The sequence below is a fragment of the Mobula birostris genome, chromosome 10 (assembly GCF_030028105.1).
Source record: "Mobula birostris isolate sMobBir1 chromosome 10, sMobBir1.hap1, whole genome shotgun sequence".
Lineage (NCBI taxonomy): Eukaryota > Metazoa > Chordata > Chondrichthyes > Myliobatiformes > Myliobatidae > Mobula > Mobula birostris.
Window position 1 is genome coordinate 121,278,457 of NC_092379.1, and position 16,481 is coordinate 121,294,937.

The window sequence follows — 16,481 nt, forward strand, 5'->3', positions numbered from 1 at the left end:
TGTAAATATGATTCCAAATTGCATACAATATCCAAACAATGTGATTACATTCTCCTTGCCATTGAAGTATCAATATAAATAAAAACTGGAAGGATTGGGATTAGATTTAGATTTTAAACTAAATCATGCAACTCCTTGCGTGCTGACATAGTTTGGTTGATACTTCGAAAGAATACTGGTTACAACGGTACGTATTTAAAATACTGAGAAAACGCCTGAGTTTAAAGCTGTCGTAAACCTCCAGTAACCACGTCCCCGTGTTAAGGTGTGGTTTTCAACCACAAATCTTTGACCAGTATGGGAAGCAAACGACAAATTTGAGACAGAACACGACTTGTGTTTTCATTTTAAATACAAACTTTATAAAGTTTTGTACTTTAAACATGGATGCTTTTTTAAAAAATCAATCCGAACATCGGCCTCATGTCTTCTTTCCATCTAGATGTCTCAGCTAAAAACGGAGCATCACTTCAGTATTGACTGGAGGCGGATGCCTGAATACCATTTGTCCCGAAAAGGGCACAAATTGTACTAGCTTTTGCAAAGAAAAAGAAAAAAAATCAATAAAACAGAAACGAATTTCAGAACATCAAAGCAATGAATTCTGCAGCATTGTAGTATTATCTAACATATTTGAATAACTTGTCCAAGCATCTTGCATACCCATGTTTAAACAGAGGTTACTTATATTGACATTAACCCATGCAAGGTAATATTTTGTGATCAATTTTATATCTAAACAGATTTACTGATGTAACTTGTGAACAAATATTCGTTGTCGTCGTGGCTATCCCTCGAGGTCCAGGATGATAGTCTTCGTTCTGTTGATCTACTTATGGGCTCTCAAGTGGCTTATGAGTCCAATCTTGAACAAATAATATTGAGTGTTTGAAATACAAAAAAAGAAAGACATCTATTTTCATATATTTACTGTATACACTGTTAATGTTTGATACTGCTGCTCAGATATGCAACATGCTTTAGTGTTCTCTTGGTATGTATCAGTTGAGAGGGAGATAGAGAATAACTGAATCACTAGGAAAAGTATTTCACTAACATAAAGTCAAGTTAAAAAAACTCAAAGTTCTGATACCAGTCCTATAAACTCCAAGAATCACCAATATGTGAAAATAACTTGAAATAGTTGCTTAGCTGAGGTGTGCAGTCCTTTTGATCTATTGTTAGTTTTGTCTAAATGGTATTGCTTTCCATTAGATTCCAAAACATGAAAGTAATTATCTTGTTGGAAGAAAAGGTTACAGCACAAGAGATCCTGCAGATGCTGGAAATACAGAGCAATGAACACAAAATGCTGGAGGAACTCAGCAGGTTAGGCAGCATCTATGGAAAGGAATAAACAGTCAACATTCCAGTCTTTAATCTCCTGTTCTTTTTGATCATGGCCATTTTCATAGGTTAATAGTCAAAATTTTTAAATATATCAGCCTAACATTCACTCCCAAATGACTATGTTTACCACAGGCCTTTAGTTAATATCTAATTAAAAATATCAAGTAAAATTAATCTAAACATAAAAGCATTTAGCTGCACTGAACAGATGATAAACAAATTATACTTTCATAAAATATAGTATCATTAATGGCCACGTAGTACTTACAAATTCCATCAAATCTGTACCACAGGTCCTTGCAAAATGTCCTCACCAATATCTCTGTCACTTTTAATAATCTAAAAATGCTTAACCTGTGACACTGCAGTAGAATAAATAACTATAAAGTATTTTGTGGCGATAATGTTCTTCATATTGTGAGTACAGAGTATCAAATTCCATGGCATTACCTTTATGCAAAATGAGGTCAATACAGAGCAAATATAGCTGCTTAGAAATAGCCATCTTATTACAGCTCTGTGGTCCTTCAGCAGCTGTAGAATTAGATGCTATGATACAATTCATTAAGTCCTGACGTATTTCTCACTCTGTCATCACACAGGCCATGCTCTCTTCTCACTACTGCCATTGGGAAGGAGATACAGGAGCCTTAGGTCCCACAACCAGGTTCAGGAACAGTTATTACTCTAAAGCCTTTAAGTTCCTGAACTGATGTGGATAACTTCACACACTTCAACCCTAAAGGGATTCCACAACCTATGGACTCACTCTCACGGACTCTACAACTCATGTTCTCAGTACTATTGCTATACGTCTTTTCTTATTTGCACAATTTGTTGCCTTTTGTATATTGATTGCTTGTCAATCTTTGTTATAATTTTTCATAAATTCTATTGTATTTCTTTATTTTCCTGCAAATACATGCAAGAAAATGAATCTCAAGGTAGTATATGATGACACATACATACTTCGATAACAAATTTACTTTGACTTTGATTACATAGAGATATAGAAAACCTACAGCACAATACAGGCTTTTCAGCCCACAATGCTGTGCCAAACATGTACTTACTTTAGAAATTACCTAGGGTTACCCATAGCCCTCTACTTTTTTAAGCTCCATGTACCTATCCAGGAGTCTCTCTTAAAAGACCCTATTGTATCCGCCTCCACCACCATTGCCAACAACCCACTCTACGCACTCAGCTCTCACTGTATAAAAAACTCACCCCTGACACCTCCTCTGCACCTGCTTCCAAACACTTTAAAACTGTGCCCCCTCATGCTAGCCATTTCAGCCCTGAGAAAAAGCCTCTGACTATTCACATGATCGAGGCCTCTCATAACTACCATTACAACTTGGGACCAACCATGGTTCAGTGAGAAATGTAGAAGAGGATATTAGGACCAAACACACCCCAAACAATGCATATTAAATAACACGAGTGGCCAAGTTACCACAACTACTGATTAGGCTCTGTTCTGAAATACTCCCACATCCATATGAGAATGGCAGTCATCAATAAAGCAGCCCACGAGAAAAACAGGCTTCAAGAACATCACAGCCTTAATGTGAGCAAAGCCCAACATATGAGTTTACAACCTGCTTACTCCCATTTGCCAACATCGTGAAGAAGGATGTAATTGAAAATGCTATCAGGTGACACTTATTCCCCAATGACCTGCTCACTGATCCTCAGTGTAGATTTTTCATTGATTCAATACCTGAGCATAGCTTTTCCCCAAATAAGGACAAAAGAGTTGAATTCATGAGGTAAGATGTGAGTAACTGCCATCAATATCAAAGTGGCGCCCGACTGAATATGCTACCATGGAGTCTGAGTAAAATTCAGCAAAAATCAGAGGGAAGTCTGGACATGTGTCCTGCCAGGTATAAACAAAATTGCTACACCTGATTAAGGTTATTCATCATAGTCCCAGAACATCTTCAAAGGAATTCTTTGAAACAGTAGAATTTTCAACAATCCTCTAGTTTCCTCTTGCATTATATTCTCTTCATTTAAAGGCTAGGTTAGGTGCACTTACTGTTGATTGCATAATATTCTGTTCCAATCACACCTCCTTGGATGACACAACATTAAGACCACATGCGGCTAGACCTCAAGATATTCAAGCCAGGTTTCACAAGTGCCAAATATCATTTATGTTGCTCAGTTGCCAGGCAATAACTATTATCATTTTTAAAAATTCTATTCAAATCTCCCACCAACCCCCTCATATCTGGACAGCTCATAGAAAGACATTGTACTACAAAAGCACAACCCACCAATCTGTGGCAAATGAGTCATCTTCTGACCCTCTAGTTGTGTGACCAAATACTCTCCAAATAGCAAATGAATGCAGCTCCACAGCATTCCAGACACTTGGCACCTTTCAGGTCAAAGCAACTCATCTGAATTCATCCAGTACCTGAAGCATATACACTTGATGAAGTCTCCTCGTATGGTGATGGAACACTTGCAAATGAATTACCAAGATCAGAGAACAACTCAGCCCAACCATATCCACTTCCATCACCAACACACTGTGCCTTGACTGTGTACTGAAGAGGTTCAGCAATTAAATGAATACATTTTAAAGGATCTTCCAAAACCTGTAATCTCCCTGGTGCCGGGAATATCGCCATTTTCAAAATTTCCTCCAAATCACACCATCCTGTTTTGCAAGTGTATCACCATTCCTTCAATATCATTGGATCAAAATCCTAGCACTCCCTACCTAGTAGCGTTGTAGGAGAATCCTCACCACAGGAACTGAAAATGTACAAGAGGGCATCTCTTCATCACCTTCTGAAAGACAAGTAGGAAGGGAGAAGTTGGGCCTTGGCAGTGACAATACATTCAAGACTGTACATATAGACAAAATACTAGTGAGTCAGCTAGTTTTATAGCTGCATTCAAATCCCTTTACTAAAGATGAAAATCGCAGGTTACGGCAGTAGAATCAATTCTCCTCATTAATGTTATAGTTATATCAGGCGATATATGTCATTTATTTCCAAGACTGTTTGTCATCTCAAAATTAAAAGCATCTTGTTGGAGGTGAAGAAACAGGATCAATTAGAAACATAGAAACATAGAAAACCTACAGCATAATACAGGCCCTTTGGCTCACAAAGTTGTGCCAACATGTCCTTACCTTAGAAATTACCAAGGGTTACCCATAGCCCTCTATTTCTCTGAGCTCCATGTACCTGTCCAGAAGTCTCTTAAAAGACCCTATTGTATCCGCCTTAACCACCATCACCAGCAGCCCATTCCATGCACTCACTACTCTCTGTAAAAAAAAATTGCCCCTGACATCTCCTCTGTACCTAGTTCCAAGCACCTTAAAACTGTGCCTTCTCATGCTAGCCATTTCAGCCCTGGGAAAAAGTCTCTGACTGTCCACATGATCAATGCCTTTCATCATCTTATACACCTCTATCAGGTCACCTCTCATCCTCCTGCACTCCAAGGAAAAAAGGCCGAGTTCACTCAACCTATTCTCATAAGGCATGTTCCCCAGTCCAAGCAACATCCTTGTAAATCTCCTCTGCACCCTTTCTATGGTTTCCAAATCCTTCCTGTAGTGAGGTGACCAGAATTGAGCACAGTACTCCAAGTGGGGTCTGACCAGGGTCCTATATAGCTGCAACATTACCTCTCGGCTCTTTAACCAATTTCCCCCAAGATCAATAAAGTATGACTATGACTATGAACTCAATCCCACGATTGACGAAGGCTAATGCACCGTATGCTTTCTTAACCACAGAGTCAACCTGCTCAGCAGCTTTGAGTGTCCTATGGACTCGGACCCCAAGATCCCTCTGATCCTCCACACTGCCAAGAGTCTTACTATTAATACTATATTCTGCCATCATATTTGACCTACCAAAATGAACCACCTCACTTATCTGGGTTGAACTCCATCTGCCACTTCTCAGCCCAGTTTTGCATACAAATGTCCCACTGTAACCTCTGACAACCCTCTACACTATCCACAACACACCCAACCTTTGTGTCATCAGCAAACTTACTAACCCATCCCTCCACTTCCTCCTCCAGGTCATTTATAAAAATCACAAAGAGTAGGGGTCCCAGAACAGATCCCTGAGGCACACCACTGGTCACTGACCTCCATGCAGAATATGATCCATCTACAATCACTCTTTGCCTTCTTGTGGACAAGCCAGTTCTGGATCCACAAAACAATGTCCCCTTGGATCCCATGCCTCCTTACTTTCTCAATAAGCCTTGCATGGGGTACCTTGTCAAATGCCTTGCTGAAATCCATATACACTACATCTACTGCTTCACCTTCATCAATGTGTATAGTCACATCCTCAAAAAATTCAATCAGGCTCGTAAGGCACAACCTGCCCTTGACAAAGCCATGCTGACTATTCCTAATCATATTATACCTCTCCAAGTGTTCAACTTACCAACCACTGAAGTAAGACTTACTGGTCTATAATTTCCTGGGCTATCTCTACTCCCTTTCTTGAATAAGGGAGCAACATCTGCAACCCTCCAATCCTCCAGAACCTCTCCTGTCCTTATGAAGATGCAAAGATCATCACCAGAGGCTCAGCAATCTTCACCCTTGCCTCCCACAGTAGCCTGGGGTATATCCTGTCCGGTCCTGGTGACTTATTCAACTTGATGCTTTCCAAAAGCTCCAGCACATCCTCTTTCTTAATATCTACATGTTTAAGCTTTTCAGTCCGCTGTAAGTCATCCCTACAATTGCCAAGATCCTTTTCTGTAGTGAATACTGAAGCAAAGTACTCATTAATATCTCTGCTATCTCCTCTGGTTCCATACACTTTTCCACTGTCACAATTGATTGACACTGTCTCAGATCTTATCCTCTTGCTCTTCACATATTTGTAGATTGCCATGGGGTTTTCTTTAATCCTGTCCACCAAGGCCTTCTTATGGTCCCTTCTGGCTCTCCTAATTTCATTCTTAAGGTCCTTCCTGCTAACCTTATAATCTTCTGGATCTCTATCATTACCTAGTTTTTTGAACCTTTCATAAGCTCTTCTTTTCTTCTTGACTAGATTTACAACAGCCTTTGTACACCACCGCTCCTGTACCCTACCATCCTTCCCCTGTCTCATTGGAACGTACCTATGCAGAACTCCACGCAAATATTCCTGAACATTTGCCATGTTTCTTCCATACATTTCCCTGAGAACATATGTTCCCAATTTAAGCTTCCAAGTTCCCGCCTGATAGCCTCATATTGATCACTCTTATTGGGACTTTTATTCAGTTCTCTTCTTCATTTGCAGTTTCATTCTGCGGTGTGGGTACAAATTCATTGATGCTTGAAATATTACAGGACTTATCCAGAAAATGTTTGTAAGGTATACATTGAGGATTTGATCGCATGGGCTTTAGTTATTTAAAGGGACCCTCCTAGTGATAAAGCTGTTTATACATCTAACAAAAAAAGCTGTTTATGGCGAAGATTATCGTTAAGCATTCTAGGCAGCACAATTGAAAACTAAACCAGTGGTTTGTTGCGATGGTCAAAATACTTTGCAGACATTAACCACTCATCAATAAAATAATCATCCAAAGTTATTAATGTCTTAAAAAAAAACAAAAACGTATCTTCAAATCTCTCTCGAGATACACTGCGTGAGCCACTAGATGGGTTTATTTTAAAAAAACGCATGCCACTTTAAGGATGCTGGCATATCATTCGTATTTAGGTATTTGCACGCTTTTACGCCAGCATTTACCCCTGTTTCTTTAATGATAGGTATCGGCTCGCCGTAAGTCTGAAGGACCCTATCGCTTCGAGGCACGATGTATATATTAAAGACCTTCTCGGATTTCTCTAGTCGTCACTAGCAAGCAATTTGGAGGGTGCGCTATTTTGGGAGCATTTTGGTGCTGCAGATGCAGACGCTAACGCAGCGAGAATGTTAAAAGATTGAGCTGTTGGTGACTCAGCTATCTCTACTTGGTCGCCGTGTTTTAATCACGCCGGATTACTTTCCTCCTTTGGAACCGACCCTCGTACTTTAAGTGTCTGGATCCATCGGCTTTCTCTCCCGCTGTCACTGTTAGCCTAGCACGGTAAGTCACGGTCCATACATCGCCCTGACGTTCATTTAAATCAAAAACTATAAATATGTCTGTATGTGTTCAGCTCGATCGCTTGATTTTAGTTATGATGTACAGTTTTGCTCTTTTTTTCATCGACCTGGATTTGGTGTGATAGTGTGGGCAGATTATATCTACCGTTGACCCCATGAGACAGTATTTCATCGCCAAATCATTCATCTCCTGTTGGGGCTAAGGCGCTCTCGTATCCATTAACATCCAGTGACAGGCTGGTCTCGTTGTCACTATCCGCTCCTCTTTCTCCCTCCCTTGGTTTAATGGCTGAAAATCGGAGCCGCTTCATTTCTTCCTTTTTTTTGTTTGCCATTTTGCTGAAAATATGGCCAGCTCTTAAACCAGCTCGCCTTTCTGTGATTAAGAAATGAAAGGCTGCATATCGCGACGTTCACTGATTTTTTTTGTTCCCCTAATTTATTCTTTTGACTTTGAAAGGGACTGAACATCTATAAGGTTTGACCAGTTCACTCTCACACACACACACACACACACACACACACACACACACACACACACACACACACACACACACACACACACACACACACACACACACACACACACACACACACACACACACACAATGTACTGTTGCATTGAAACGCGATATGGGCTGTAAAATCACTCATAACCATTTCCTCAGTCCTCTCCATACGGAGAAGTTCCAATAGAATCAATGTACAGTCATCAAGATTGAAAACTATTACCAGTTTTTCTTTCATCTATAACTCCAATCAGTATCCTGGTACAGGTTAGCTCAGTAAGACAAAGCGTATTAGATTTAACCAATCACCTTTCGCATTTGAATTCTCACGTGAGATCACTAACCACATCTATGCATATAATTCGATTAACTATGTTTCTTTGTATTCCTCTCTATTAAAATGGAAATCCATTGGGTTTCACTCCATGTTTGGTAATGTGCACAAGTGACTGTTCTTTATTTACAAGTCTACAGGATGAGTACTGGGTAACCTCCTCACCAGTGGAAGACCTCATAGCATTCACCAAAATCCACAAGAGTCACTTTCCAGCAGGGGTCACAAGTGAGTAAGCAACACCAAAAACCCTGACCATGCAGATTTGACCTGACTTAAACTTCTAATCATACCTTCATTCCATCACCTAGTCTACCTGAGTTCACCACTGTAACATCTATGACACTACCTCAAATCATTCAGTCAAATCTTCCCTGGGTGACCTTCTAACTTGAACATTTCTCAACGTTGATCCCATTCAAAGCTCCACTATTCATCCTAGTCTCTGTCACCCATCACACCTGTGCTCACTGCTGCATTGATTTCAAAGTACAATATTTTCAAAAACACCAAGGCCCTCATGGCAATTCATGGTTTTCATCATGGCATCTTCCTTAAAGCCATGGTCTACCAAAATCTTTGTGTTCCTAAAGTCATGTTGATAATTTTTCTTCATCTATAAAAAATGCCTATGTTTGAGATTATATACAGACTTGCAGAAATAGGCATTTGAACCCAAATTGTCCATGCTGATCAAGATGTCAATCTGAGCTAGTTCTATTTTCCTTCCTGTGGTCCATATCCCTCTAGAACTTTCCTATCTGTCTATAACTATCTAAATGTATTTTAAACATTGCAAATGTACCCATCTTCCTATGGCAGCTCATTCTATATAGCCAATGCTTTCTGTGTGGAAAATATTACCCCTTATGTCCCTTTTAAATCTTACCACAGATCTATGCCCTCTTGCTTTAGATTTCCAAATTCTGCTCTTTCAAATATAAACTTTTTGCAACCTTTTAAAAATTGCTCACCATTTGAACCATGCCTTTAGTTGCCTGGGTTCTAAGCATTGAAAATCCAACTTAAATCGACTCAGTAGTTCCTCCTTTCTATATTGATCCTTAAAACTTACCTGTTGGACCAAACATTTGCTCAGCAGTAGAAGTATTGAATTTTCTGCTTCTCTGAGAGCTCAGTTCTGAAAATTGTGCAGCCTGGTTTGTGGATTTAATTTTCTTAAAAAGCTATTAAGATGAAACAGGTTTAAATATTGCAGTATTTCTGAGTATTAATTTAGGTGTTGCTTCCTTGTTATCTTTTGAATATAAAAGCCATATATTGCTTGCAGAATGCAAACTGCCCTGTGATTTGAAGATTGGAGACGAGTCCTCATCAAAACAATATTTCTCCAAACAATAATACCTAGAAAATAAACAGTTACAGTGATCACTTGTATAGTTGCAGGATAATTCTGAACATATCAACAGGAGCTGATCTTAAATAACTAATCTGTTGATGGCTTTGGTGTATGTAAGATAAGATAAATGCAAAGTACAGTGCCTTGAAAAAGTATTCAGTCCCCAACCCTTTGTTCACATATATGAGTACTACAGGTAGGTATTTTGATTAATTTACCTGAGAATTTTTATTTGTGAATCACATGCTCCTTTTTTCACAGTAGAGCCCCCCCCCCCAAAAAACAGGGAAAATTGTAAAGCATGAAAAACTAAAAATTCAAAACCTGAAATGTCAACAGTTCAAAAGTATTCATCCCTTTTTGCTCAGTACTTCTTGGAAGCACCTCGTGCAGCTATTAGAGCCAGTAGTCTTTTTGCATAAGTCTCTGGAGCTTTGCACAAAGTGATGGAGCAAGATTTGCCTACTTCTCCTTGCAAAATTGCTCAAGCTATGCCAGGTTAGTTGGGCAGCGGCAATGAAGAGGTTTTGCCAGAGATGTTCGATTCAGCTATGGATAGGTCTCTGACTAGGGCATGCAAGGACATCAATTTTCTTCAGTTGTAGTCACTCCACGCTGATCTGGCAGTGTGCTTTGGGTCGTTGTCCTCCTGGCAGGTTTTTATCCAGGATCTCTCTGTATTTAGCGGCATTTATCTTCCCATTAATCCTGATCAGATTTCTAGTCCCTGTTGTTGAAAAGTATCCCCATAGCATGATGTTCTTTTCAGCATATTTTACAGTAGGGATGCTGTAACCTGGCTGATGCACAGTATTAGATTTGCCCTATATGTACTGATGAGTGTTGAGGTTCCACTTTAGTCCCATCTGACTACAAGACCTTCTTCCATATTTTTACGGTATCTTCTAAGTGACATTTCGCAAAGTGTTATTGCAAGGACCTGCTTTTTTTTTTAAACAAGATGTGTGGCATAAATCTAACACTGTGCATCAGCCAGGTTATGCCACCCTACTGTAAAGTATGGTGGAGGTAGCATCATACTCTAGGGATGCTTTTCAGCAGCGAGGACTGGAAATCTGGTCAGGATTCATGGGAAGATGAATGCTACTAAATACAGAGAGATTCTGAATAATAACCTGTTAAGCCTCTGCCAGAAAGTTTAAACTGGGGAGGAAGTTCATCTTTCAGCAGGACAATGACCCAAAGCATACTGCCTGAGCAACTATGGAGTGGCTTCAAATGAAGAAAATTTATGTCCTTGAGTGGCTTTCTAGTATACCCTTAAATTAGTCCTTGTTCTTGTGCTTAATATAAAGCTAATTTATAAAATACTCTCTTTCTAGTGCTAAGAATATACAAACATTTCTGATAAAGGTGAGGAACTTCCAAATCACAGTTTAACATTTGTTGATAGCTATTTTATTATTTTATTTCCAGCATGGATGACATAAAAAAAATCATCATTTGAACATGAGAGGAAATTAATATTATTTGGATTGGTTGTTTCCATAATCTGTTTTTCACATAGTACCAGAGACCCTTTAATTACTTGGGAAATGGATGATAGTCCACATTGAAAACAATTTAATATGCCTTCACAAGGTGAGAAGGAATAATGTTGTGTCCTAGACCTACTTTTCATTACCAAATCTGCTCCTCCAGAGTATATGAAATGGCAGCTGTATTTTGTAGCTATTATTCCACACCAACAGAAATGGCAACTATGCTCCTGAAGCTTTCACTTGCAGTATAACTGAACAGATTGTCCTGCTGGAGAAACAGTAGAGTTGTTGCCTTTACTCATAATTTCAGATGTTTAATTTTAAAATCCTACAAGTTGTCAAGTTTAAAATAACTACAGACTATGCCTCATGGACTGCAAAGCAATAAGTACTGAGCACAATTATTTTTAAAAATGTATAGGAAGGATGTGATTGTTTTCGAAAGGGTGCAGAGGAGATTCACAAGGATGTTACCTGGATTGGAGCATTTTGATTACAAGGGAAGATGAGATAAGCTGGCTTTGTTTTCCTTGAGGCAGAAGAGGCTGAGAGATTATCTATTTAAGGCATACCAAATTAAGAGGTTAATACATAAGGATGATTTTCTGTCAATGCAATAACTAAAACAACACGGTGTAGATTTAAGATGAGAGGTAGGCGGTTTAGAGGGGATCTGAGAGAGGATTTTCACACACAGAGTGGTTGGAATCTGGAACACAGTGTCTGAGAAGATGGTGGAGACAGGTACTCTCATAAGAGTTATAAAGCATCTCGGCAAACATTTGAATCATCAAAGCATATAAGGCTACAGACCAAATGCTGGTAAATGGGACTAATTTAGATATAGTGGCCAGCATAGACAATTTAGGCCAAAAGCTCTGTTTCTCTATTGTACAGCTAAGATTCTACTCGATGGATATGAATATTGAAATTGGACGGTACTCTAAAGCTTCATTCAGAATCATCTGAAAGCACCGCATGTAAAATAAAATGTTTATTTCACTAACATTATCCTTTTGGATGGAACAATAAGACTAAACCATATCTGAAACACAAACTGAATTTTAAAATGTATTTATAAAATATCAGCATTAATTTTACTTGGTGTTTTATTATTGTTTGAGTAAAATGATATGAAAAACACATCTGAATGAATTGTAAGCCATTTGCCTACAAATTTCAGATTGTGTAGTTCCGTTTCTATCAAAATTAAACATACTGAAAGACATGAGATACTGCAAATGCTGGAAATCCAGAGCAATACACATAAGCATATTCAAAATTGTTTTACTAGTTGAGAATGTGATTAGATAGATTTCCAGTTTAAATTGTGTCATATCTAACGATGACCAGCACCTGCTTCAGGAAATCACTCACCTCTGGCATTGGGAACTATTGTTACTAAAATAATTCACTAGTATTATTACCAGTGGAACAGCATGATCAAAGCAGATATTTATAAATAACACAACCTGGCCCTGGAAATTTGAGTTAAGTACGTCTTATTTACCTGTTCTCCACATTTTTATCTCCATCACTTCACTGTGTCTTTTCTCATCACAGGCTCATATCCTATTGGCAACCAACTCTCAAACCCTAAGTAAACCCAAATGCATACCCAACCTTTAAAATCTTGAATTCTGATATGCTACCCCCATGCTCTAAATCTCCGAAGGGACACCCTCAAACACATTGATTCTCCCAACTCAATCCTATATACTCTGTAACCCTATGATATCTTCCTACCCCAGGCCCTGATCATCCAGAGTAGCATCTTCACCAGCATACCAGACGATGGCTCAACCACTACCTGCCAACCTTCTCTCCCGTCATACTCCCCACCTTCAACCCAGTTTGGTACTGGACTAATTTCCTTGTCTTGGTTTACAATGGTGCAGCTTATAGTTTACCCACATTGGAATACACAACTAGTAGCATCTGAGGGTACAGTTGAATTTTCGGCAGCAGACTCACAACCAAAATAGTTGTTAATGTGTTCCACCATGGGTGTTCTCCATGTCCCTGATAGTGTTGATGATCTTTTTGGCCGTGGTATCAGATTTCATTTTATGCTACTTTGACCTTAATGTACTTGAGCTAGAATTTAAAACTGTTCAAAACATGAAATTTAATTCTACACTCCGTAAAATTAATGTATTCTTTTGTTATACAGAGAGTTGAAGTTTATGGAGATCAGGCATTAAAATGAAATTGAGTGCAAGAATCAGATCAGGCATAATCTTATTGAAAGATGGAGCAGCCTCTGAGACCCATTTACCCTCCTCCTACTTCTATTTCCTATGTTCTCGTGTCCCCAGTGGTCCAAAGCATAAACAGTAAAACATGTAATGATGTCAGGCTAGCTATAGTGACTGGTATCAGATCTACAACACCCTCTAGCCAAATGCAGCTCTCCTGAATTCAAATTGGTTACATTTCTCATGTGTTGCCAATATTAGCAGTGAAATCCTTTTGTGAATTCATTTACATAAAGGCATCTTGAGAATATCTTCAAAGTTCTCTAACATTTGCATAAAATTATGTTTGATCCTAACAAATATATATTTTGAGCAAACAGATTTGTATGCAATATACTTACTATTGTTCATGTCTTAATTATCCTCCATTGAGCTGTCCTTTTTTCTTAATTTATATGGCCATTCCTAATGACAATGTTAGCAGAAGTAAGAAGAAAGCTCGCAAGTGATTTGTGCCTACTTGTATCCTATTTCCACTCATGGCACCTCTGATCCAATCTGGATAAAACTGTATTTTCTATATTCCGCCTGAACAACAATGCTGCTGGGATAGAAGTTAAGATTTCCTTCTTTATGCAACAACTGACTCTTATGTCTTAGCCTAACTAACTGGATGCCATCCTGAAAAGGGTAGATCACTTTTCTACTTGTGCACCCCTCCTTCAGCATTGCATCAAAAGACCCTGAACCAGGAATGTAAGTGGTTATTCTTGCCCTTTTGTTATGTTTCAGTAATGGCATGATACTGTGTTACCCTGGTCTCATTTCATTTATTTCCAAGGCTCCTTGGCCATTTTCTTATTCTGGCTTCTTCCTTTCCAGTCCTAATGAAGGATTTCAGCCTGAAATGTCAACTGATCATTCCTCTCCATAAATGCTGCCTGACCTGCTGAATTTATCCAGTATTTTGTGTGTGTTACCAAGAATTTTTTTTTCATTTCTTTTATTCCAGCTGTTTCCTCTGCTTTCGAACTCATTACTTCATCTCAGCATTACACATCCAAATTTGATTCTATCTGTCCAAAATTTTTGTCAGGTTCCCAAGCCCCAGCAGGGTTCCTTGAAAGCTTTCCAATGGCACTAGAAAAAGCTCTCTGCAAGGACATTTCTCCCAGTCCTGCTAAATTGTAATTTGACTGGTTTGTATCATATAAAATTATATTGTAGTGATTGAGCATCTTTTCAGAAGAGAAGCAGGTGATTAATTGTTAAAAACATAAAAGTTTAACCTGTAAGTCAAAGACAGCAATGCCTGAATGTTCCACAGAATATGATGATTTCAGAGCTGCATGAAATGTAGACACAAGTAATAATGAAAATAAACAGCCAAGGATGAATAATGAAGGAAAATTAAATATTCTGGAGTTCAAGTTGGTTTATCTTTGAATCAAAATAGGCTTAAATTTTGCAGAAATATTTCTCAAAAGACAGGATGTTTGGATAATGTTTGTGATTGATTAGATAATACACAAAAGAAATTGTCTAAATAGATCAAGTAGCACAAAACAAACTGCTGGAAGAGCTCAGATGTTCAAGCAACAATGCGTGGAGGCAAAAGGACGGTCAATGTTTCCAATGGCACTAGTAAAAGCTCTAGATCCTGTGTCAGGCCTAAGTGTCAAGGGACAATGGCTACAGACAATGGTGTAGAAGTGAGAGGAAGGGGCAAGGCAAAGGCTGGAAAGTAGAACTAGGGGTGAGGTGGGGGGATGGTGTGTGATGGAGGGGTACAGTGGATGATGAGCAGATGGAGCCAGGAGGGTGGAGTGTTGATGTAATTTTGTAGGTAATCATGGAAACAGATAAAGGGTGGGGGATGAGATTGAAGATGAGGTAGATGGGACCAGATGGGGCAGGGGAGGGTAAGAGTACAGATAGAGGCTGATAGGTTGTAAGTGGAACTAAATAACAAAGGGTTGATAGGCAGTTGTAACTATTTGCGGGGTGGGGAGATGATAGGAAAGGTGAGCCAAGTGAATGGAATGTCAGGTGGAAAGGTATGGGAGTACTGGGCAGATGGAACCAGATGAGGAGGGTAACAAGTCTTGGTAACAATGTGAGAAGAGTGGAAAGTGTGAACAAACAGAGAGAAAACCTGGGCAGACTGGTGGGAGTGGAAAAAGAGTACAGAGGGCAACCTGAATTTGGAAAAATCACTTCATACAGTTGGGTTGTAGACTGCTCAGGTGGAATATGAAATGTAGCTCACCAACACCGCTACTTCTTTAGCAGGCTAAAAAAATTTGGCATGACCCCATTAACCCTTACCAATTTTTATCAATGCATCATTGAAAGCATCCTATCTGGATACACAACAGCTTGGTAAGACAGATGCTCTGCATGTGAACACAAGGAACTGTGGACACAGCTCAGCACTTCACAGAAACCAGCCTCCCTTCCATATACTCTGACTATACTCTTTGCTGCCTCAATAAAGAAGCCAGCACAATCAAGTAACCCTCCCACCCTAGACATTCTCTCTTTGCCATCTTTCATTGGGCAGAAGATACAAAAACTCAAAAGCACATAGAAACATAGAAAATCTACAGCACATTACAGGCCCTTCGACCCACAATATTGTGCCTACCATGTAACATACTCTAGAAGCTGCCTAGAATTTCCCTACCATATAACCCTCTATTCCACGTACCTATCTAAGAGTCTCTTAAAAAACCCTATTGAATTCGTCTCTACCACCTTCACTGGCAGTGCATTCCACGCACCCACCACTCTCTACGTGAAAAACCTTGTCTCTGACATCCCCCTTGAATCTACTTACAAGCACTTTAAAACTATGTTCCCTCGTGTTAGCCATTTCATACCACCAGCTGAAGGACAGCTTCTAGCCCCCTGCTATAAGACTATTAAATAGTTCGCTAATGCATTAAGTTGGATTCTTTATCTCACAATCCATCTCATTGTGATCTTTCACCTTATTGTTTACCTGCACTGCACTTTCTCTGTAGCTGTTACACTTAATTCTACATTGTAATTGTTTTACCTTGTTCTACTTCAATGCACTGTGAAATGATCTAATCTATGTGAAGGTATA

General features: G+C 39.1%; 1 long non-coding RNA gene across 1 annotated transcript in view; it reads right to left on the reverse strand.

The window, feature by feature from the left end:
• Positions 1–392: 392 nt before the first annotated feature.
• LOC140204291 (uncharacterized) overlaps positions 393–16,481 on the reverse strand; it is a 66,688-nt gene continuing 50,599 nt past the window's right edge. Inside the window, exons 3-4 of the long non-coding RNA XR_011887579.1 lie at positions 4,091–4,161; positions 393–535 (exon numbers count right to left, since the gene is read on the reverse strand). This is a non-coding gene — a long non-coding RNA (uncharacterized lncRNA). The remainder of the gene's footprint in view (positions 536–4,090; positions 4,162–16,481) is intronic.